The sequence below is a fragment of the Chiloscyllium plagiosum genome, unplaced genomic scaffold (assembly GCF_037043375.1).
Source record: "Chiloscyllium plagiosum isolate Xiang-an unplaced genomic scaffold, Cpla_swu_hap1 HiC_scaffold_27, whole genome shotgun sequence".
Lineage (NCBI taxonomy): Eukaryota > Metazoa > Chordata > Chondrichthyes > Orectolobiformes > Hemiscylliidae > Chiloscyllium > Chiloscyllium plagiosum.
In genome coordinates, this window is record NW_028270165.1 from 92609608 (window position 1) to 92632812 (window position 23205).

At 45.0% G+C, this 23205-nt stretch overlaps 3 protein-coding genes across 6 annotated transcripts in view; 2 read left to right on the forward strand and 1 right to left on the reverse strand.

The window, feature by feature from the left end:
* Window positions 1–23205, forward strand: part of LOC148145030 (uncharacterized) — a 141640-nt gene that overhangs the window by 115073 nt on the left and 3362 nt on the right. Inside the window, exon 1 of one of the 4 annotated variants that reach the window (XM_087975528.1) lies at window positions 20829–21044. The exons of 2 other annotated variants lie outside the window; for them this stretch is intronic. The gene's annotated coding sequence lies outside the window, so the exon portion shown is untranslated. Of the gene's footprint in view, window positions 1–20828; window positions 21045–21388; window positions 21454–23205 lie in introns of those variants that run through there. One more of the 4 variants, XM_087975530.1, reaches the window with a different exon arrangement.
* The window catches only part of LOC148145032 (uncharacterized), a 106683-nt gene that overhangs the window by 13280 nt on the left and 70198 nt on the right, over window positions 1–23205 (reverse strand). The gene's annotated exons all lie outside the window — the stretch shown is intronic.
* LOC148145033 (uncharacterized) overlaps window positions 7978–23205 on the forward strand; it is a 30498-nt gene continuing 15270 nt past the window's right edge. Inside the window, exon 1 of the mRNA XM_087975543.1 lies at window positions 7978–8160. The gene's annotated coding sequence lies outside the window, so the exon portion shown is untranslated. The remainder of the gene's footprint in view (window positions 8161–23205) is intronic.

Sequence of the window (23205 nt, forward strand, 5' to 3'; positions counted from 1 at the left end):
GATCGTGTCTCATAAACCTCATTGAGTTTTTTGAGAAGGTGACCAAGCATGGAGATGAGGGTAGGGCAGTTGACATGGTGTAAATGGACCTCAGTAAAGCCTTTGATAAAATTCCACATGGTAGGCTATTGGAGAAAATGCAGAGGCATTGGATTGAGGGTGATTTAGCAGTTTGGATTACAAACTAGCTTTCTGAAAGAAGACAGCAAGTGGTGGTTTATGGAAAATATTCAGCCTGGAGTCCGGTTACTAGTGGTGTACCACAAGGATCAGTTTTCAGACTACTGCGGTTTGTCATTTTTTAAATGACTTAGACACAGGCATAGGTGGATGGATTAGTAAATTTGCAGACGACACTAAAGTCGGTGGAGTAGTGGACAGTTTGGAAGAATGTTATAGGTTGCAGGGGGACTTGGATAAACTGCAGAATTGGGCTGAGAGGTGGCAAATGGAGTTCAATGCAGCTAAATGTGAGGTGATTCACTTTGGGAAGAATAACAGGAAGGCAGTGATCTTGGAGTCCATGTGCATAGATCCCTGAAAATTGCCACTCAGGTGGATAGTGCTGTTAAGAAGGCATACGGTGTGTTAGGTTTCATTCGAAGAGGGATTGAGTTCCGGAACCGCAATATCATGCTGCAACTATACAAAACGCTGGTGCAGCCACACTTGGAATATTGTGTATAGTTCTGGTCCCCATATTTCAGGAAGGATGTGGGAAGCATTGGAAAAGGTGCAGAAGAGATTTACCAGGATGTTGCCTGGTCTGGAGGGAGGGTCTTATGAGGAAAGGCTGAGAGACTTGGATCTGTTCTCATTGGAAAGAAGGCGGCTAAGGGGGGATTTGATAGAGACATATAAGATGATCAGAGTATTAGATAGGGTAGACAGTGAAAGAATTTTTCCTAGAATGGTGAAGTCAGCTTGTATTAGGGGCATAACTACAAATTGAGGGGTGATAGATTAAAGACAGGTGTCAGAGGCAAGTTCTTTATGCAGAGAGTGGGAAGGGTGTGGAATGCCCTACCTGCTAAGGTAGTCAACTCAGCCACATTAGGGAGATTTAAACAATCCTTCGATAAGCGCATGGATGATATTGGGATAGTGTCAGGGAATGAGCTGAGAATAGTTCACAGGTTGGCGCAACATCAAGGGCCGAAGGGCCTGTTCTGCGCTGTATTGTTCTGTGTTCTAAACTTAGTGCAGGAGGCGGAAAGAAATGAGCAGCTTTTTTTATATCGATATTTTTATTAGAAATTTAACATTTTTACAAGTTTACAAAAATAAACAAAACTCTCAGATATAAACATTGATATACAATAGCCAAAGTTTAACAAGAAAGAAAAGATAAAAAACCCGAAACAGAAAAAAAACAAAACTCAACTGTCTACTAATCTAACCTACAACTAACCAGATTGTATATTTAAGTCTCTTACATGCTCGGAATGTGTTAACATCAGATGTAATAAAACCCGTATTCGTGCGGGATTCCTCTCCCGAGGGGCCCCGGCCCAGCCAGGTTTGTAATCTCAATTAAATAAAAGCCCTTGTTAGGATAGCCGAAATATCTGTATTTATGTAACTCAAGAAGGGCTGCCATATTTTATAAAATAATTCGGTCTTTCGCTGCACTATATTTGTGAGGAAGTCAAGGGGAATACATTCCATAATTAATCTGTGTCAATTTGAACGTCCAGGGGGGCCCTCAGCCACCCAGTTTTTCCTTGCACAGAAAGAAAGAATAGAAAATAGTCTCTTCCCGTACATGTCCAGGGAGGGAAAGTTCGAAAAGCCCAAAAGGAGAGATACAGGGTCCACTTTAATTTCCGTTCCTAAAATTTCTGTCAGGGTACTTGCTACTTTAGTCCAATATCTACGGATCTTATGACAGGTCCATAGGCAATGTATAAGAGTGCCCACCTCTATTTTGCATTTAGGACACATTGGAGATGCTCCTGCCGTAAATTTTGCCAGTCGAACCGGTGCTATATGGGCCCTATGAAGTATCTTCAGCTGGATAGCCTGGTTTCTGTTACAAATAGTAATTCTTCTAGCATTTTCCCAAATATCATTCCATGTTTCTATAGAGATTTCTAGTCCCAAATCCTGATCCCATGTTTTAAGCAGATTATCCATATCTCCCGATACTTCATCATGTAGTAAATGATAAATAGTACTGGCGGAAGATACTCCCACTGGTTGAAGGACACTACATTCTCTATCTGATTTATAAAGACTATCTAATAACGTAGTCTTCTTCTGTATATAATCTCGAATTTGAAAGTATCGAAAGAGGTCTCCATTAGGTAATCCAAATTTCTGACGCAGCTGTTCAAAAGACATCAGGACCCCATCTTTAAATAGATCCCCTAAACATGAGATACCCCTGGATCTCCAGAGTTTAAAAGTGGCATCTGTCAACCCTGGTTGGAATCCCCATGCTCCCACTATCGGTGCATAGGGGGATGTTTTATGTGAGTTGCCCTCATTTTGCCGCATTATATTCCAAGCCTTAATTGTGTTTAGTGTTATAGGGTTTTTACAGTGATCTGTAACGATTTTCCTCTTGTCTGAAAATAAAAGGTTAATAAGTGGGTATTTTACTTGAGAGGCCTCGATGTCCAACCAGATTGGGTCTTGTCTGATCCACAATCAATCAGCTATGTAACTTAATAGAGAACTTAACTGATATTTCCTAAAGTCTGGGAAGTCCAATCCTCCCCTTGTGTGTGGAAGCTGTAGCTTCTTCAGCTTAATGAGGGGCCGTCTATGATTCCAGCCAGCCATATAATTTACATAGAGCCGTCCTCGGCAGCATCACCGGAAGCATTCTCATAGGATATAGGAGACGGGGCAGGACATTCATTTTGATTAATGCTATTCTACCCAACCAGGAAATTGGAAGGACTCCCCATCGCTGGAGGTCCTACCTTATCCTTTCCAGTAAATGCACAAAATTAGCCTTATACAACTGACCAAATACTGGAGTAATAAAAATGCCTAAATATAAGAAGCCCTCCAGGGACCAAGGGAAGGGAAAAAGGGATCCGTCCACTAAGTGGGGTGTCATAGCAAGGCCACCCATTGGCATAGCCTCCGATTTTGAAAAATTAATTTTGTAGCCTGAGAATGCGCTAAATGTATTAATAACTTGGATTAGGCGAGGTATGGACATCAGAGGATTACTGAGGAATAGAAGAACATCATCTGCATAAAGGGTAATTTTATGTTTACCTGTACCAATCCTTGGGGCCGTTATATTAGGATCAGCTCGTATAGCTTCTGCTAGTGATTCAATTATTAGCGTAAATAACAATGGCGCGAGGGGACATCCCTGACGGCAGCCCCTACCCACACTGAAGCTATCCGAACCTAATTCATTGGTAACCACAACTGCTTTGGGATCACTATACAATGTTGAGACCCATTTGGTAAACACCTGACCAACGCCAAACCTTTCCAATGTGTAAAACAAATATGACCATTCAACCCTATCAAATGCCTTTTCCGGGTCTAATGAAACCACTACTCCTGGTATCTTTCCCTGATGACAGGCTTGAATCATATTCAAAACCCTTCTAATATTATTGGATGATCTATGGCCCTTAATAAACCCCCGTCTGATCCTCCTTTGTAATATGTGGCAGTACCCTTTCTAGTCTCAGTGCTAACGTTTTAGAAAGGATTTTAAAATCTACATTTAGCAAGGATAATGGTCTATATGATGTGCAATCTTCTGGATCCTTTACTTTTTTAAGGATAAGAGAGATATTTGCCTCTTGCAGCGAAGGCGGGAGACAGCCCTGATTATATGCATAGTTATACATGTCCATAAGTGGACCAGCCAATATTTCTGTAAATTCTTTATAGAATTCAGCTTGAAAACCATCTGGGCCCGGTGCCTTACCACTCTGAATTTGCCTAATTGCACCAAGTATTTCTTGGACTGTAAGAGGAGCATTTAGGACCGATACTTGTTCTGGAGTTAGGCCTGGAAAGGTCAAATTTTTAAAACATGACTGCATCCTCCTCATCCTATCTTCATAATCCTGCGATTTATATAACTCAGAATAAAATTCTCTAAAGATCGCATTAATCTTTTTATGATCATGAGTTAAAATACCCGTACTTTCCTTGATAGACGTAATAGTCTGAGGGGCCTTTTTTTTCCTTTGCAAGAAATGCTAAGTATCCACCCGGTTTGTCGCCATATTCATATAACCTTTGTTTTGCAAATAATATTTCCCTCTTAGCCGTTTGAGTAAGCGTAGTGTTTAGAGCTGTCCTAAGAGCCAAAATCCTTTGTAATTTAATAATAGAAGGTCTATCAGTGTATGCTGTTTCAGCTGTTTTTAAGCGAGCTTCAAGCAGACGCTGTTGTTCTCCCTTCAATTTCTTCTGGGTCGCTGAATAGGAGATGATCAAACCTCGCGTGTAAGCTTTGATGGTCTCCCACATCATTGATGGGTTGCGAGCTGTACCTGAATTAATTTCTAAAAAAGTTTTAAATTCTTGAGAGAAGTACTTTACAAATTTACTATCTTTCATTAGGAAGGGGTCCATACGCCAATGCCGAGGGGATGTCCCATTGTTCCTCGCCTTAGTTTCCATATATACAGCAGCGTGATCGGAAATTGCTATACTACCTATTTTACAGGATGATATGGAATTTTTAAAAATCGAGGGGGCGAAAAACATATCAATTCTGGTATGCCATTTATGTGGATTGGAGTAAAAAGAAAAATCTCTGCCCTGTGGATGAAGACATCTGCATACATCTACTAATCCTAATTCTTTGTTCGGATCCATCAGTTGTCTAGATCTGGGAGATACTCCGCCAGTACTCTTGGGAATCCTATCTATTTCCGGATCCATAATACAATTAAAGGCTCCCCCTATAATTATATGACGGGCACCAAAAGCCATCAATTTTGAAAAGGCTTCATTATAAATTTAAAGGGGTGTGCCGGAGGGCAGTACAAATTTAAAATCCCATATTCCTCTCCATTTATGAGGGCTTTAATCAAAATATATCGTCCAGCTTCGTCTTTTATCTGCTTTAGGATTTTGAAAGGGAAATTCTTTCGGACAAGAATAACAACTCCCCTGCTTTTTGAGCTAAAAGAAGAAAAAAAGGCCTGATCAAATCCACCCTGTTGTAATTTCAAGTATTCTTTATCCGACAGGTGTGTCTCCTGTAGGAGAGCTATATCAACTCTTTCCTTCTTAAGATTTGATAATATTTTCTTCCTTTTGACTGGCGAATTACTCTCCTTGACATTCCAAGTGCACCACTTAACCGACTGATCAACCATAATCATCTGGGCCAATCCGAGATCCCTCGGGAGGGGGAACCCTATCCAGAACATCCCGAGCGTAGAGCATATAAAATTTACAAAAATAACGCCTCTCTAATACGCCCACAACAATACAATAAAAAACCATTTCTAAAAAAAAACGTATCTAAGTGGAGATTTTCCCCTTGTTCCCAGAGGGTGTCACTTCCTCGCCAAAAGTCCATCATATCCTCTCCCAACCAATGCCCCACCCTTGACCCAGACGCTCCTCAATAAAATGAGAATTCAAATATAATACAAAGGTAGAGTTAACAGTGAGCACCCTACCCCACCCACACCAACACCTGGATATATTTGGTAATGTTAATACCATATATAAATATATAACTATAAAATTACCACATCAACAAATAATAATTAAATATAATACAAAATAACAAGGGAAAGCAACCTCGCTCCTAGAGACAGAGGTAAAATTGAATAAGGTAGCCACCTCTCCCCACCAACACCAACCAAACCCCCCAGCTTTTTTTTTAATATATACCCCAGCTTTTTTATATATACATATACACATATACACACACACACACCCCTCATATATACATAAAATAATAAAAGAAAACAACCCCAAGGGGGGGGGGGGGGGAGAAAATCAAATCCCTCTCCCTACCCCGCATGATAATATTAAACAGTAAAGTAAAGTCAGAGGAAAAAAAAGGGGGGATACAAAACAAAGTGGGGTGAAAGGCAAACCAACATCCATTATGCCTTACAGTTTATCTAAGAGAGTCTAAGAATTCCTTAGCCTTTTCTGGCGATCCAAAGTTATATACGGATTGTTCATGGTTAAAGTGTAACGTCGCTGGGTAGCGTAAGGAGTACTGAATATTTAAGTCCCTTAAACGCTTCTTCGCCTCGTCGAATGCCTTCCTCTTTCGAACCAGAGCCGGGGAAAAGTCCTGGAATAACATGATCTTGGATCCTTTATAGATCATAGCTTGGGGGTCTTTTCCACCCTTGCCTGGCCTGATCCAGCTTCCAGATTTAAAAGCTGTGGCAGCCATTGCTCCAGGAATACTGTAAGCTGGCCTTCTTCTTCCCGTTCGGGTAGGCCCAGCAAACAAATATTTTTTTGACGACCTTCAGCTCTGCCCCTCCAACTCGGCGCTCGATTTCTTTCATGTCTTGGTCGTGCTTTTGCAGTGTGGCCGAGAGTGAGTCCCATCGACTTCGGGAATCCTCGCTAAACGCGCCGATCTTCGCGTCCATCTTGGAGATCATCTCCACAAGGCTTGCCCCTGTAGGTAAGTCCCCCGGGGCGGCTGTGGACGCCTCTGCTGCAGCTGGAGAGAGTGGGGGAGGGGGTCCTGCTTGTTGTGAGCTGCGGGCTCCCTTCCCTTTAGTCATTTTAACTAAAGATTAGATTGTTTAAGTTTAATATTAAACAACTAATTAAATTAAACAACTATTATCAATGATTTGGTGAGTGTGGTGGGGGTGGGTGACCCACTTTACCCAAATCTTGGGAGGAGCACTGTCGACTCAGACTTGCTAGTTGCCACCATCTTGTATTTCCCTCAGAAATGAGCAGCTTTAAAACAAAAACTGGTAATGTATGAGTGTGATGGAGTATAAGCCTGTGTGCGTGTTGGGTGGTGTGTGTCTGTGTCCGAGAGAGAGCGTGTACACGAGAGAGTATAGATAAAAGTGAGGAATTGCACTTTGCTTTAATAAAAAGGGGACGGACTTGTAGCAGTTACTGGCGGGGCCCTGGGTGCTGTTGTAGAAGAGAGACATGGTGTGGTTCAGGTACATAGTTCTTTGAAAGTTGCATCACTGGTAGACAGAGTTGTTAAGAGTTGATTAGCCCACTTGCCTTCATTGTTCACACCTTCATTAGATTACTCACAATGTGGAAATAGGCCCTTCGGCCCAACAAGTCCACACCACCCCGCCGAAGTGCAACCCACCCATTCCCCTACATTTACCCCTTACCTAACACTACGGGCAATTTAGCATGGCCAATTCACCTGACCTGCACATCTTTGGACTGTGGGAGGAAACCGGAGCACCCGGAGGAAACCAACACAGACACGGGGAGAACGTGCAATCTCTACACAGTCAGTCGCCTGAGGTGGGAATTGAACCCGGGTCTCTGGCGCTGTGAGGCAGCAGTGCTAACCACTGTGCCACCGTGCCGCCCACACAGTTGAATCTTGGAGTTGGGACATCATTTTGAAATTATACAGGATGTTGGTGAGGCCACTTTTCGAACACTGAGTACAGTTCTGGTCGCCCTGTTATAGGAAGAATACTATTAGAGAAGGTTCGGTAAAGATGTATCAGGATGTTGTCAGGACTGAAGGGTTTGAGTTATAAGGAGAGGCTGAGACTTTATTCACTGGAGTGGAGGAGGTTGAGGGGTGACCTTATTGAGATTTGTAAAATCATGAGGGGTGTCGGCAAGGTGAGTAGCAAAAATAGTGAGGAGCATGTTTGGTTATGTCGAGTCCTAAATAAATAAATATTGACTCTACCGTTTCTTTTTCTCCTATTGGCATTTGGACACTTGAATTTGTCAGTAATCGCAGCATTGCCACAGAGTGTACAGCGCATGCTCCTCGGTGTCAGCAAGAACGGCGCATGCTCCGAGCTGTCTGCTGCAACGGGGCGCGACCTTCTTTAGAAGCTAATGGGGAGCCTTGGAGGACCGGAAGTAGGGTAGTCCTCCTGCCAATGAGAACATCCACTATTGTCTGAATGCGGAAGTTGTCCCAAGAGCTTCTGAAGCTGCTGCACCTCTCTCTCTGAAAGAAGATTGAGCTTCACTCCAGACTACAACTTCCTTCCTCTGTTTAACATTGTGAGTACGGCACTCTCTTTTCCATTTCTTTATTTCATTGTGGGCTTCGGTTGTTGACTCGCAGCAACTGAATGTAAAGACAGTGAATCCAGGGAGGAGCAGACTCAGGAAATGTTGATCCAGATCAGTGTCTCAATTGGCAAAAACAGTCCCACAGTGTGAAGTTATAGCCTTTGCTGTGGGGGGATAAAACAGCAGAAAGGAAGTGCATTGTTTAAATGGTGATATATTGGGATGTGGGGAAAGTGAGGACTGCAGGTGTTGAAGATCAGAGTCAAAAAGTGTGGCAGCTTCCAAGGAGCAGGAGAGTCAACATTTCGGACCCGAGCCCTTCATCGGGAATGCCGTGTGGATGTACAAAGGGGCCTCAGCGTCCTCCTACACCAGTCACTGCCTGTTGTGAGACAGGTGCAGCAAGCAATCAGCAAGGCAAGTGTTATATTAGCAAGAGGAATTGAGTTCAGAAGTGGGGATGCCTTCCTGCTGTTCGGGGGTGGGGTGGGGTGTCATTAAATATATTCAAGGCTGAACTCCTCTGATTTTTGAACAACAAAGAGGTGGATGTTTCTGGGGGAAGGCAAGAAAATGGTTTCAAGACCAGTATAGAACAGTTACAGAGTCAGACAGCACAGAAACAGACCCTTCAGCCCAACTAGTCCGTGCTGACTATGTTCACAAACTAAACTCGTTCCACCTGCCTGTGTTTGGCCCATATCCCTCCGAACCTTTCCTATTCATGTCCTTATCCAAACATCTTATAAACGTTGTTACTGTACCTGCATCCACCATTTCCTCTGGACATTCATTCCACACACAAACCACTCTCTCAAAGGAAAAAGGTGCTCCTCATATCTATCTTAAAATCTTTCTCCTCGCACCTTTAAAAGTTTGCTCCTAATCTTGAAACGACACCTGTCATTCACCTCATCTATGGTTTTATAATTCTCTATAATGTTGCATCTCAACCTCCTGTGTTCCATTGAAAACATCCCAGCCTATCCACCTAGATGTAGGTAGATTAATATCTAGTTATGATCTGTTCAAAGCTGGTGCAGGCTCGAAAGACCAACTGACCTACTCCTGCTCCCAACTCTCTCACTATGTCCAGGACAGTAAGGGACTATAAGACAGGAGCAGACATTTGGCCATTCACCACATCAGGTCTGCTCATACCATTCAATTGTGGCTGATCAGTTTGTCAACCCCATTCACCTGCTTTCTCCCAATACCTCTCGATCCCCTTGATACTCAAGAACCTATCTATTTCAGTTTTAAATATCCTCAGTGACCTGGCCTCCACAGCTTCTGTGTCAAGGAATTCCATAGATTCACCATTCTCTGGCTGAAGTTTTTTCTTTTCTCCATTCTAAAAGGTCCTCTGGTCCTAGTCTCTCTTACCAATTGAAACATCTTTCCAATGTCCAGGTCGTTCAGTATTATGTATGTTTCAATTAGACCCCCCCCCGGTGAGTGTAGGCCTGTTAATCAGCATGAACCAGACCCTTCAGGATGAGGTACAGCAGGGTTTAGGTTCAGCAAACTGAGAATGGAGGGAGAGTGTGTGGGATGGAGATATTCAGCCTCTCTGGAATAAGGGAGGAAAAAGCGATAAATCAGAACTGATCGGATGGGCTGATCGGCCAAAGAGTGGCAGGTGGAGTTTAATTTAGAGAAATGTGAGGTTTGCATTTTGGTCAAGCAATCCAGGCAAGACTTACACAGTTAAGGGGAGTGTTGCAGAACAAAGAGACCTTGGTATGCTTTCCTTTATTGGTCAGAGCATTGAGTACAGGATTTGGGAAGTCCTGTTGCTGTTGTGCAGGACATGTGGTTAGGCCACTTTTGGAATACTGCATTCAGTTCTGGTCTCCCTGCAATAGGAAAGATGTTGTGAAACTTTGAAAGGGGTGGGAAAACTTTTATAAGGCTTGTTGGCAGAGTTGGAACGTTTGAGGTACAGGGAGAGGCTGATAGGCCAGGGATATTTTCCCTGGAGCATCAGAGGTTGAGGGGTGACCTTATAAAAATATATAAGGGGCATGGATCAGGGCAAGATCTTTTCCCCAGGATAGAGGAGTCCAGAACTAGAAGAACATCGGTTTAAGGTGAATGGGGAAAGGGAAGTGAGTAGAAACTTTTTCATGCAGAGCGTGGTGGATGTATGGAACCTGCTGCCAGAGGAAGTCGTGGAGGCTGGCATAATGACACAATATAAAAGGCATCTGCCTATATGAATAGCAAGGGTTTAGAGGGATATGGGCCAAATGCTGGCAAATGGAACTACGTTAATTTAGGATGTCTGGCTGGCATCTGTCTAGGTTAGGGTGGATTAGCCATAGGATGTGCAGGTTAGGTGCATTAGTAAGGGTTAAATGCAGAGCAATAGGGGTTGGGGAATGGGTGTGGGTGGGTTACCCTTCGGAGGGTCGGTGTGGACTCCCTGGGCCGAGTGGCCTGCTTCCACACGATGGAGCTTCTCGGAAGGGAAGATGTTTTGCAAACTGCGCAGGCGCACTGCGGACCAGAGCAGGGCTCAGAGGGATATGGGCCAAGTGCTGGCAAATGGGACTAGATTAATTTCGGATATCTGGTCAGCACCAAAGAGTTTGATCCAAGTGTCTGTTTCTATGCTGTATATCTGTGACTCTGGCTTTCCACAAACATTTGCCGCATCTTTACGTTCAGTTTCTCTCTGGTGTCTATGTTAATACCTTGATGTCTCACTTTGCTCCTCCGCTTCCCGGGGACGTTAACCATTTTGTGTCTGGTTCTTCTTCAAGAAGCTGCATTGCAGGTTCACCCTGAATTGACACTCTTCCCAACTGCCCCGAGTGTGGGAAAGCCTTTAGGAATTCCTCGAACTTGCTCAGGCACCAGCGGCTCCACACTGGGCAAAGGCTCTTCAGCTGCCCCGAGTGCGGGAAGGCCTTTATCCAGGCCTCCCACCTCCTGACCCACCAGCGGGTCCACACGGGGCAGAGGCCCTTCAGCTGTCCTGTGTGGGAAGAGATATACCCAGGCCTCCAACTTGCTGACCCACCAGCGGGTCCACACAGAGGAAAGGCCCTTCAGCTGCCCCGAGTGCTGGAAAGGCTTCACCTGCTCCTCCCACTTGCGGAGGCACCAGCGAGTTCACGTGCCACCGCAGGGGGATTGAAGGAGCGACAGCCCAGTGCCATTATTGACCGGACTATCAACCCAGTTCCGGGGACTCCTGGGTTTGAATTCCACCGCAGCAGATGGCGGAATTAGAATTTGGTCAGAAATCTGGAGTTCAGAATCTAACGGTGAAACCATTTTCAGGGGTTGGAGGTGGTGAAACCCCCATCAGATTCACTCACGTCCTTTTTAGGGAAGGAAACTGTCGTGGTGGGAGAGGATTCACTCAGTCCTTCCAGCTATCTCCTTTTACCCGGTGTGGCCTACACGTGACTCCAGACCCACAACAGTCTGGTTGACTATGCCCTGCCACACCCCCTCCTCCACCCCCCCCCCCCCCCTCCACTGGTAAATGCGTGGAGAGAAACTTACTTGGAATCAAGGTATGGGTTGAAATTGGTGACTGAGGCAGTATTTCCTTTGGGTTACGGCTGTAGCAAGGAACCAATTACAAAGGGACAACTCGGTGCTGACCAATAGTAGAGGAAGAGAGGCGGAGGGGGTGGCAGTGTGAGCGCTTTGACCTTGAGCTGCTTATTTAAAAAAAACAGCAACTTTTTCTATGTCTTTTTGGTGAGGGGGGTGCGGGGGTGGAATCTGAAGCTGTAACAAAGTTGGGTCACAATAAAGGTTACCTGAACTTACTTACTGCAAGACTCAGGCTCTCATTGAAAGTTTTGAGCTCCAAGAGGTTTCAGTTTTAAAGCTGCTCATTTTTTGCAACCTCCTGTACTGAGTTTCCAATGTTGTGTATCAGATGGAGCAGTGAATGAGGAGCTAGTATTGTTAGAAATTGTAAATTTTTTGTGAGTGCAGGTACTGCATCGTTTCATCGGCATTGTAAAGTTTCCTGGCAGCACCAGGAGGTGTGGGCTGTGTTCACTAGATACGCGTATCTTTACAATTAAGAATACCTAAAATGATATATTCAGAAACATAGCTGAAGTCTGAAAGCATGTTAAATTTTTTAAGAGCTGTTGAAACCTTTCTGAAACTTGCACTGAATTATATGCAGTTTAACCACAGCTCAGGACAGGTTGGAAGGGGTGAATGGCCTGTTCCTAGTCTTGTGATATTGGTTCTGACTATGTAGAAATAGAGTCATAGTGTTGTACAGCATGGAAACAAGCCCTTCAGTCCACGCCGACCAGATATTCTATCTTAACCTAGTGACCCATTTGCCAGAATTTGGCCAATGTCCCTCTAAACCCTTCCTATTCATATCCCCATCCAGATGCCTTTTTAAATGCTGTAATTATATCGGCCTTCACCACTTCCTCTGGCAGCTCATTCCATAAACGCACCACCCTCCGCGTGAAAAGGTTGCCCCTTAGGTCCCTCACAAATCTTCCACCCCCCCCACCCTAAATCTATGCCCTCTAGTTCTGGACTCCCCCCTACCCCCAAACCTGGGGAAAAGAGATACAAAAGTTCATTTTCTCCCCCCACAGGATAAAGAGTTGCCCAGAGGGAGGGGGTTTCACTCTGAACCTCACAAGACCAGTTCTGCGCAGTGACATCAACAATGGAACGAGGGGTTGGGGTAAGGTGTCTGGGTAATGGGGTGGGGCCAAGCCGAAAGCAGTCCCTGCACCATTTGCAAAAATCCCAACCCGAGGAATCCACCCGAGGCAGATGGGAAACGGAAGCCTTTCCCACAGTTGCCACACTTCCACGGTTTCTCCACGGAGCGGGATTCCACGGGTTTCTCCATGGCTGAAGCTTCAGATGTACACAAACGCGTGTGGAGCCCCTTCCCAGGCCATATAACTGTTTCAGACTCCACACTCAGTGCGCTGCAACAGTAGGGTCTCTCATCCAGTCCCACTGATGCTGAAAATCTACTCAAACAGGAATCAAAAAGCTTTGTTCCTTCTCACAGACTCATAGTTGAAAATTGTTGTGGTCCCGCAGGTCTGATTTTGGGAAGCAAATAAAATGTGTCAATTCAGGGTGAATCGAGAATGCAGCTTCTTGAGGAAGAGCCAGACACGAGATGGTTAACGTCCCCAGGAAGGTGGGAGCAAAATGAGATGTCAAGCCATTAACACCGACATTAGAGAGAAAGTGGACCTATTGACGTGGCAAATGTTAGTGGAAAGCCAGAGTCATAGAGATGTACAGCACAGAAACAGACCCTTTGGTCCAACTCATCAGTACCAACCAGGTATTCTAAATTAATCCAGTCCCATTTGTCAGCACTTGGCCTATGTTCTCTAAACCCTTCCTATTCATATACCCATCCAGATGCCTTTTAAGTGCTGTAATTGTACCAGCCATCACCATTTCCTCTGGCAGCTCATTCCTTACATACAGCACCCTCTGAATATAGGAGTTGCCCCTTAGGTTCCTCTTAAATCTCACCCTCACCCTGAACCTATAACCCATCCAGGGAAAAGACCTTTTCTATTTACCCTTTCCATGCCTCTTATGATTTTATAAACGGTTGTAGGGTCACCCTCAGCCTTTGAAAACTCAACAGAAAACAGCTCCACCCTGTTCAGCTCAAACCCTGACAACATCCTTGTCAATCTTATCTGAATCCTTTCAGGTTTCACAACATCCTTCCTCTAGCAGAGAGACCAGAACTGCACACAATACTCCAAAAGTAGCCAAACAAATGTCCTGGAGAGTGCACAAAGTAATCTCCCAACTCCAATCCTCAGAGGACTGGGAAAGTTTTCAAAACCCACAAAAGACAACCGGGAAAGAATGGAGGGACAAACAGATCTTTTGCGGGTCAGCATGGAACATCAGGGCGGGGGGAAATGGGAATGAGGGAAAGAAGCTGAATGTGCTGGAGCAAGGTGGAGGAAGAACAGAGGATGCAATGAGGAATATTGCATGTGCTGTACTTGTACCTGTTGCAGTTACTGGTGGGAATCGGGTGCATTTTAAACATCAAAACAGAACAGCTATCTACTCCTCCCGCCTTCCCAACGTCGATCCCTCTGTCCCTCCTCACCCGGGTAACTAAGACACATACCTGAGTTTGTGGAGTCTCCTCCCTCCCTGCATTCACTCCAGTTGCTACAAGTGAATAGATTTCCCCTCCCCCCATCTCTGTCTCCCTCCCAGGATGAAGAGTTGCCCAGACAGAGTGAGATTCACTCACGGACAGGGCCACTTCCCTGCTGTGACATCAACATATCAAGAGGTGAGTCACAGTTTGCAAAACCCCTTCCCTTCAGAGAACCCTCAGTGTGGAAGCAGGCCACTGGGCCTAAAGACTCCATACCGACCCTCTGAAGGTTAACCCACCCACACCCATTCGCCTTCACCTGTTGCTCGCCATTTACCCCGTCTAACCTGCACATCCCTGGGCACTAAATAATTCAGCATGGCCAATCCACCCTAACCTGCACGTGCCTGGGCACTATGGGTAATTTGGCATAGCCAATCCCCCCCCCCCCCCCAACCTGCACGTGCCTGGGCACTATGGGTAATTTGGCATAGCCAATCCCCCCGAACCTGCACATACAAATTCACCCCCATGGACGTGTGTGTGTGTTTGCACGAAAGAGAAACAAAAAACGACATCAGTATATCTCTGCCTATTTGAGAACAGGTGCCTTACTTCTGTTGTAAATATTGTTGTAAATCATAGCTGGGTGCTAATAGTTCGATGGAAGGGAGACAAAATTCCCCAAGTAGGGCACCATGAGAATCCTGGGAGAGCCCTAGTTTCTGGTTTACTTCTGAATGAACAAACATTAAGCATAAGCACCTATTTATTTTTAATTTTGTTTCATTTTTCTTGTTTAATTCCCTGTTATGACTACACTCTGTGCCTGGATGGTTGACAGGCTGGGAGATTGTGGGTTGGGGCATGATTACTGAATGTTTTATTGATCCAGAAGGGGTAATAGGGTACAGGGAGATCAACAGAGGACAGAGAAATCAGGACCTGAAATCCGAGGTGACACCAGACTACCCTGTGATCAGTGCTTTGATTAGCAGTGCCAACCCTCTACCTTTACCGAGCTTCCCATCTGACTATCCCCTTGATATTCAGGATCCAATCCTTGCCATCCTGAAGCCATGTCTCTGTAAGGAGTCTCGGATCATAATTATTCTCTTCAATGTGTGCAGTCAACTCATTCACTTTTGTTACAATGCAGCACACATTCAGACACACTGTTTTTAGTTTCAATTTTTGTGACCTTTAAAATCCAGTTTTGATTGCTGGTATATTTACTCCCCTTGTCCCTTTCTATCACACTCTGATGTTCATTTTCCACATCACTATACTGCTGACTGGCCTTGATTTGGATTGGCCATGCTAAATTGCCCAGAATGTCCAGGGACGTGTAGGTGAGGTGGGTTAGCCATGGGAAATGCAGGGTTACAGTTTCACAGTAATAGAAGCAGGAGTCGGCCATTTGGCCCATCCAGCCTGCTCCACCATTCATTAAAATCATGGCTGATCTATCCATCAACTCAGCTCCTCCTCCCTGCATTGTCCCAACTACCCTTCATTCCCCTACCATTGCAAATACCCATTCAACTGTGTATTGAGTTTAGAGTCATAGCGGTGTACAGCATGGAAACAGACACTTTGGTCCAACCCGTCCCATGCCGACCAGATATCCCAACCCAATCTTGTCCCACCTGCCAGCACCCAAACAATATCTCTCCAAACCCTTCCTATTCATATACCCATCCGAATGCCTCTTAAATGTTGCAATTGTACCAGTCTCCACAACTTCCTCTGGCAGGTCATTCCATACACACACCAGCCTCTGTGTGAAAAAGTTGCCCCTTCTCATATCTTTCCCTTCTCACATCTTTCCCTTCTCACCCTAAACCTATGCCCTCTAGTTCTGGACTCCCCCACCCAGGGAAAAGATTTTGTCTATTTATCCTATCCATGCCCCTTTATGATTTTATAAACCTCAGTACGGTCACCCTTCAGCCTCTGACGCTCCAGGGAAAACAGTCCCAGCCTATTCAGTCTCTCCCTGTAGCTCAGATCCTCCAACCCTGGCAACATCCTTGTACATCATTTCTGAACCCTTTCAAGTTTCATAACATCTTTCCGATATGAAGGAGACCAGAATTGCAAGCAATATTCCAACAGTGGCCTAACCAATGTCCTGTACAGTCACAACATGACCTCTCGACTCCTGTACTCAATACTCTGACCAATAAAAGAAAGCATACCAAACGCCATCTTCACCATCCTATCGACCTGTGATTCCACTTTCAAGGAGCTATGAATCTGCCCTCAAAGGTCTCTCTTAGTTAAAATGCCTCTACTGCTTCCATGGGCAGAGAATTCCATAGGTTCACTACTCTCTGGGAAAAGCAGTTCCTCCTCATCTCGGTCCTAAATCTGCTTCTCCTAATCTTGAGGCCTGGTCTCATCCAGCAACAGAAATGACTCGATAGGGTAGGGCTTTATCCCCACAATGCAACAAATTCCCACCTTCCATCAAAATCCCGGATGTACTTAACTTACTCACTCAGTTGCTGTCTCACCAATGCAAGATTTCATTGTAACTTCTGCTCCCATAAAGGGCAAAACATCTCTGAAAGCTGCTCTTAAACTTCAGCCTTCACAATCACACCTCTGCTTTCACCAAAGAAGATTAGAGTCATACAGCACAGGAACAGCCCATTTGGTACAACTCGTCCATGCCGACCAGATATCCAAAATTAATCTTGTCCCATTTGCTAGCATTTGGCACACATCCCTCTGCATCTGGATGGGTACATGAATAGGAAGGGTTTTGAGGAATATGGGCCACATACTGGCAAATGGAATAGATTGATTCTGGATATATGGTTGGCATAGACGAGTTGGGCTGAAGGATCTGTTTGTGTGGTGTATGACTCCAACTGAAGAAGGGCTAATGCCCGAAACGTCGATTCTCCTGTTCCCTAGATGCTGCCTGACCTGCTGCACTTCTCCAGCAACACATTTCCATGTATGACTCCAACTGTCTTCGGTGAAAGCAGAAGTGTGGATGTGAAGACAGGGCTTTCAGAGCAGCTTTCAAAGATGCTTTGCCCTTCCTGGGACCGGAAGAAGTTACAATGAAATCTTTCATTTGTGAGACAGCAAGCAACTAAGTGAGTACATCCGGGATTTTGGTGGAAAGTGGGAATTCATTGCACTGAGAGGATGAAGCCCTACCCTATCCAGTCACTTCTGGTGGCTGAGACTAGGCCCCAAGCTTTGGGGGAGTAGGTTTAGGACAGAGATGAGGAGGAGGAAGTGAGGGCTGCTGCTTTTCCCAGAGAGTAGTGTATCTGCAGAACTCTCTGCCCGAGGAAGCAGGCTCCAATATGCCCCGGTCCTAATTCTTCAGCTTGACGTACCCGTGACTGTAAACTTTGAAGTGCTTTGGTTAACTGCAAATATTTCCCACTTGTCCAACAATCCAGTGTCAGCTGTTTCAGTCATTGGGATGGTTTTGATTCAGCTACTAAATACATCTACTCTTATTAGACAATGTTCATAACAATGTAAGCGAGGTGATACTATATAAGCAAGTTGTAGACAATTTAAAAAGGCCGACCAAGCAAGGAGGTGCTAAAAAACACAGGGCATCCCTCTTCGAGTATGCACCTTGTTTGTTTACAAATTAAACATGCTTCAGATCTTTTCCTAGCTGCTTTCCGAAAATCTGGGTGCCACCAGGTTTGTGAGTGTTAACAATAATGTACATCATCAACTGAAATATGCAGCAGCAAAGAATGAACACAAACCAGTCCAGCAGGGGGCACCCATGTTTTGGTTTGAGTATTGAGGGAGTACCCTTTTTGAGACCCCTGTGATATCAGTACCATACCCAGGCTAATGTGCATTGAAACCAGATTATGAAGTGTTAACTTTCCTGCAAACGTCTGCCTGTGTGTGTCTCTCTGTAACATTTTCTAACTTGCTTCATATCTCAGTTTGTCAGCTTTTCTTTATTCCTTCCTTCCTTCCAAGGCTAATGAGGCACTCCCATTCCAGAGCAGCCCAAGTTAGGGAGTTGAGCCTCATAAATCCTGGCTGTGACACATTGCTGCTTAACCAAGTGGGCAAACTCTATATACCTCTCCTTTGTTCCATTTGCAAATCGAACACTTTTCAATACAAGTTGTTTGTGTCTCTGCATGAGTCCATAACCCAGGGAAATACAACAGAGTCTTTAATAGTTGCCCAATGTGTCCTGTATGCCAAATTCATTCAAATAGGGTTTCACCTCTCGTAACCCTGGGGTAAGCAAATTAATTATTACTAACTTTCAGCAGTATTACGTCCAGACGCTAGGACCCTGTTGAGTTCTCTCACTGGTATCTTGTGGCTGAGTAGGGAGAATTGTATCAACATTTCGAACAGCACTTTTGTCCCTGGCCAGCTTTCCTCTTTATTTTGGACACAACAAAAGCAGCAATCACCCTCTATATTTCATCTCTCAAAGGATATCGACCGGTGACCTGGCAGGACCAGGGTATCTCCTGCCTGACTCGCCAACTGTGGGGGATGGAAATAAAGCCCCATGTCAGGAAAGAATTTGTTTATCAGGAAGCAGCACAGCTGCAAGGCCAACCGTCTCCGCTGAGCCTCGGAAACACAAACTTTAGCAAGCAGGCACTAAGCTGAGATTCAAAATGGTTTCCAGGCTTTAATATGTGACCAAATGGCTGACCCAAATCTAATAATTCTCCCACATCATCGCAGGGAATTAAACAAGAAAAATGAAACAAAATGAGAAATAAATAGGTGATCGTGCTTAATGTTTGTTCATTATGAAGTAAACAGGAAATAGCAGTCTCCCAGGATTCTTATGGTGCCCTACTTGAGAAATTCTGTCCAACAAGTTTAATTGGAAGCACTAACTTTCGGAGTGCAGCTCCTTCATCAGGGGATTGTGGAATATAAGATTGTAAGACAGAATTTATTACAACAGTTTATAGTGTGATGTAACTGAAATTATATATTAAAAAAGACCCGGATATATTATTTTAAGTCTCTCATCTGTTCGAATGTCCATGATAGTTTCAGTTCTTTCAAATGTAAATCGCAAAACCTTTTGAAATAGTTAAATCCTCAAGTGAACTTTACCAATTGGTGTCACGTCAGCCCAGATAATGTATTGAAGGTGTGAGCTCCCCTGTGTGAGACTGTCTGTGCCACAATGGTTAAACTGACTTACAGAATCTTACATGGATTCATGCAGTTTTTGAGCAAAGTAAGACATAATTCTGCAAGTACAAATTCACCCAACAAACTTGTGCGTGTGTGTTTGTGTCTGTGTGTGTGTGTGGGGGGGGGGGGGAGAGATGTATATTTGCAGATACATTCTATGTGCATTTTTTAAAGGAAAACTCTGCAGGCAGTCAATACATGTAATAGTTTGTAAATTCGACTTGAAACAGAACCAGTCTGACTCAAGATTGGGATACAGGCAGACTCTGACCTCACACCTTTAATGCATTGTCTGAGCTGAGATAAGACCATAAGACATAGGAGCAGAAGTAAGGCCATTCAGCCCATCGAGTCCACTCCGCCATTTAATCATGGCTTGAGCTTTTGCTATAAAACCTTGTTATCTTGAGAAGGTGACAACAAGATGTTCTGTGATTTACATTGTAATGAGACCTGTAACCTATTTGAAAAGGTGGAAGACTGAACAATCCAGGTTTGTTCAATATACCATTTCAGTGGCAGGACACTGGACTGTTTTGCTCTAAATTGTGTCTTAGGATCTTATCCTCCACAACCACCTGATGAAGAGGCAGCACTCCAAAAGTTGCTGCTTCCAAAGAAGCCTGTTGGACTCCAACCTGGAGTTGTGTGATTCTAGAATCTGGTTTCTAGTATCTGCAGTCCTTGTTTTTACCTAGTTGATTTTAACCCTACAATGAATCCTCTTGCAAGGATGCCTGCCTTGAAGAAGTTTTCCTCCTCTCTCTACAAGAATCTCAAGGAATCCCTCTCCCACTGCAACTCCCAACACGTTTCCTCTGCCCTGAGGCTCTTTGACCATGTCCTCAAACAGACTCGCTACCACAGCCACGTTTGTTTCCTTGGTGCCTGCCTCTGTAACCAACTCATCCTACACAGACTCCGGACCACCTTTAAACCAGCAGAGTTCGGATCTGAACCCTGCAGGCACTCTGCCTCTATTCCTCATGAAGGGCTTTTGCCCGAAACAAAGATTTTCCTGCTCCTCGGATGCTGCCTGAATTGCTGAGCTTTTCCACCACCACTCTAATCAAACGTGGATTGGCCATGTTGAATTAGGGTGGATTGGCTATGCTAAATTACCCATAGTGCCCAGGGATGTGCAGGTGAGGGTGGATTGGCTGTGCTAAATTACCCATAGTGCCCAGGGATGTGCAGGTGAGGGTGGATTGGCCATGCTAAATTACCCATCGTGCCCAGGGATGTGCAGGTTAGGGTGGATTGGCCATGCTAAATTACCCATAGTGCCCAGGGATGTGCAGGTTGGATTGGATTGGCTGTGCTAAATTACCCATAGTGCCCAGGGTTGTGCAGGTTAGGGTGGATTGGCCGTGCTAAATTACCCATAGTGCCCAGGGTTGTGCAGGTTAGGGTGGATTGGCTCTGCTTTATTCCTGATGAAGGGCTTTTGCCCGAAATGTCGATTTTGCTGCTCCTCGGATGCTGCCTGAACTGTGCTTTTCCAGCACCACTAATCCAAAATCCGGTTTGCAGCATCTGCAGTCATTGTTTTTCCCCATGCTAAATTAGGTTTAATATGCAGGTAAGGTGCATGACTCAGGGATAAATGAAGAGCAATGGGGATAGGGGAATGGGTGTGGGTGGGTGACCCTTGGGAGGGTCGGTGGCCTGCTTCCACACTGTGGGGATTCTCTGAAGGGAGGGGTTTTTTTGGAAAGTGTGTCGTCCTCCCCGTGTGCTGCAGCGCATGCGCAGTGCGGCGTCCCGCTGTTAGCCATTCCCCGCCCCCTAAACCGTCACTATTCCTCGCCCCGCCCCTAGTTTCTTTGTGACGTCACAAGGCGGAAGTGGCCCTGTCAGTTTCAAAGTGAATCTCCCGCCCTCTGGCCGACTCTTCATCCTGGGAGGGAGACAGAGATGGGAGGAGGGGAAATTGGTCACTTGTAGCAACTGGAGTGAATGCAGGGAGGGAGCAGCCTCCGGAAACTCAGGTATGTGTCTTAGTTACCCGGGTGAGGAGGGACTGAAGGATAGAGATTGGGAAGGGGAGGGCTGGATATCTCCTGTTTTGATGTTTAAAATGCAACCGATTCCCACCAGTAACTGCAACAGGTACAAGTACAGCACATGCAATATTCCTCATTGCAGCTTCAAGCCGGTTTTACATCCTCTGTTCTTCTACCACCTTGCTCCAGTACATTCAGCTTCTTTCCCTCATTCACATTCCTCCTCCACCCCCTCCCGATGTTCCAAGCTGATCCTCAAAAGATCGGTTTGTCTCTCCATTCTTTCGCGGTGGCGCCCATTACTCTTGTCTATTTCTTGCCTTATCCGGCCTTGTGCGTGAACAAAGTGTTAGCGTATATCCTCTTTCACTGCCAGCTGCTTCCTTGTTTGCGAAAGCAACATTTCCTCCCATTTTTCGCCGACACTGAGCCTTCTGACCTCCTTGATTGTGTTTTTTTTTGTTTTTGCAGAAGCAGGAAACAGATGCTTATAACTGTTTGTACGAGCATGTCTAGCTTAACCTACATCCCCTCCCCTCACAGCATCTTATCTGTTTGCCTGTAACATCCATCATTGTTTGCAGGCACACTTCATGTATGCACATTTTAGCTAATACTAAAGCAATTATATATTTCCTTCACATAGTTTTCATTCTTGTTAACTCCACTCTTGGCTGAAACAATTATACACTGGCGTTAGTTCATTTACCTCGCAGAAGCAATTATGGTTGCAGAAGTAACACTGCTTTAACTATATCTCACAGGGGTGACCCTACAACCTTGTATAAAATAATGTGGGGGCTGGCGAGGGTAAATAGACAAGATCTTTGATCTGGGATTGCTCATAGGTTTAGGGTGAGATTTAAAAGAAACCTAAGGGGCAACTCCTATACACAGAGGGTGGTGTGTGTAAAGAATGAGCTGCCAGAGGAAGAGGTGGCTGCTGGTACAATTACAACCTTTTAAAAGGTATCTGGATGGGTATATGTTGGGAAACATTTAGAGGGACATGGGCCAAGTGCTTGCAAATGGGACAAGATTGATTTAGGATATCTGGTCAGCATGGACTGAAGGGACTGTTTCTGTGCTGTACATCTGTGATTCTGGCTTGCTGCGAATGTTTGTCACATCTGTATGTTCAGTTTTTCCCTGGTGTTGGTGTTAACGCCTTGGTGTCTTATTTTGCTCCCCACATCCTGGGGACATTAACCATTTCCTATCTGGTTGTTCTGATCTGGACTGCTGTCTGGATCTTCGGATTTCTGGGATTGGTCAATAAACACACCTGGAAGTGACTTTGTCAATCATACAAGCAATAGTTTATTCTTTGATATGGCCCGGATGGTAGACTCTGATCAGCCCAGAAGGATGAGATTAGATTAGATTTCCAACAATGTGGAAACAGGCCCTTTGGCCCAACCAGTCCACACCGATCCTCTGAAGAGTAGCCCACCTAGACCCATCTCCCTCTGACTAATGCACCTAACATTATGGGCAGTTTAGCATGGCCAATTCACCACATCTGCACATCTTTGGATTGTGGGAGGAAACCCACGCAGACATGGGGAGAATGTGCAAACTCCACACAGCCAGCCCCCCAAGGCTGGAATCGAACCTGGGACCCTGGTGCTGTGAGGCAGCAGTGCTAACCTCTGGGCCACCGATGAGTACTCCTCGAGTGCCAAAATAATCCGCCGACTTTTAGAGTTTGGATAGAACTTATGTCCATTGTTTAAA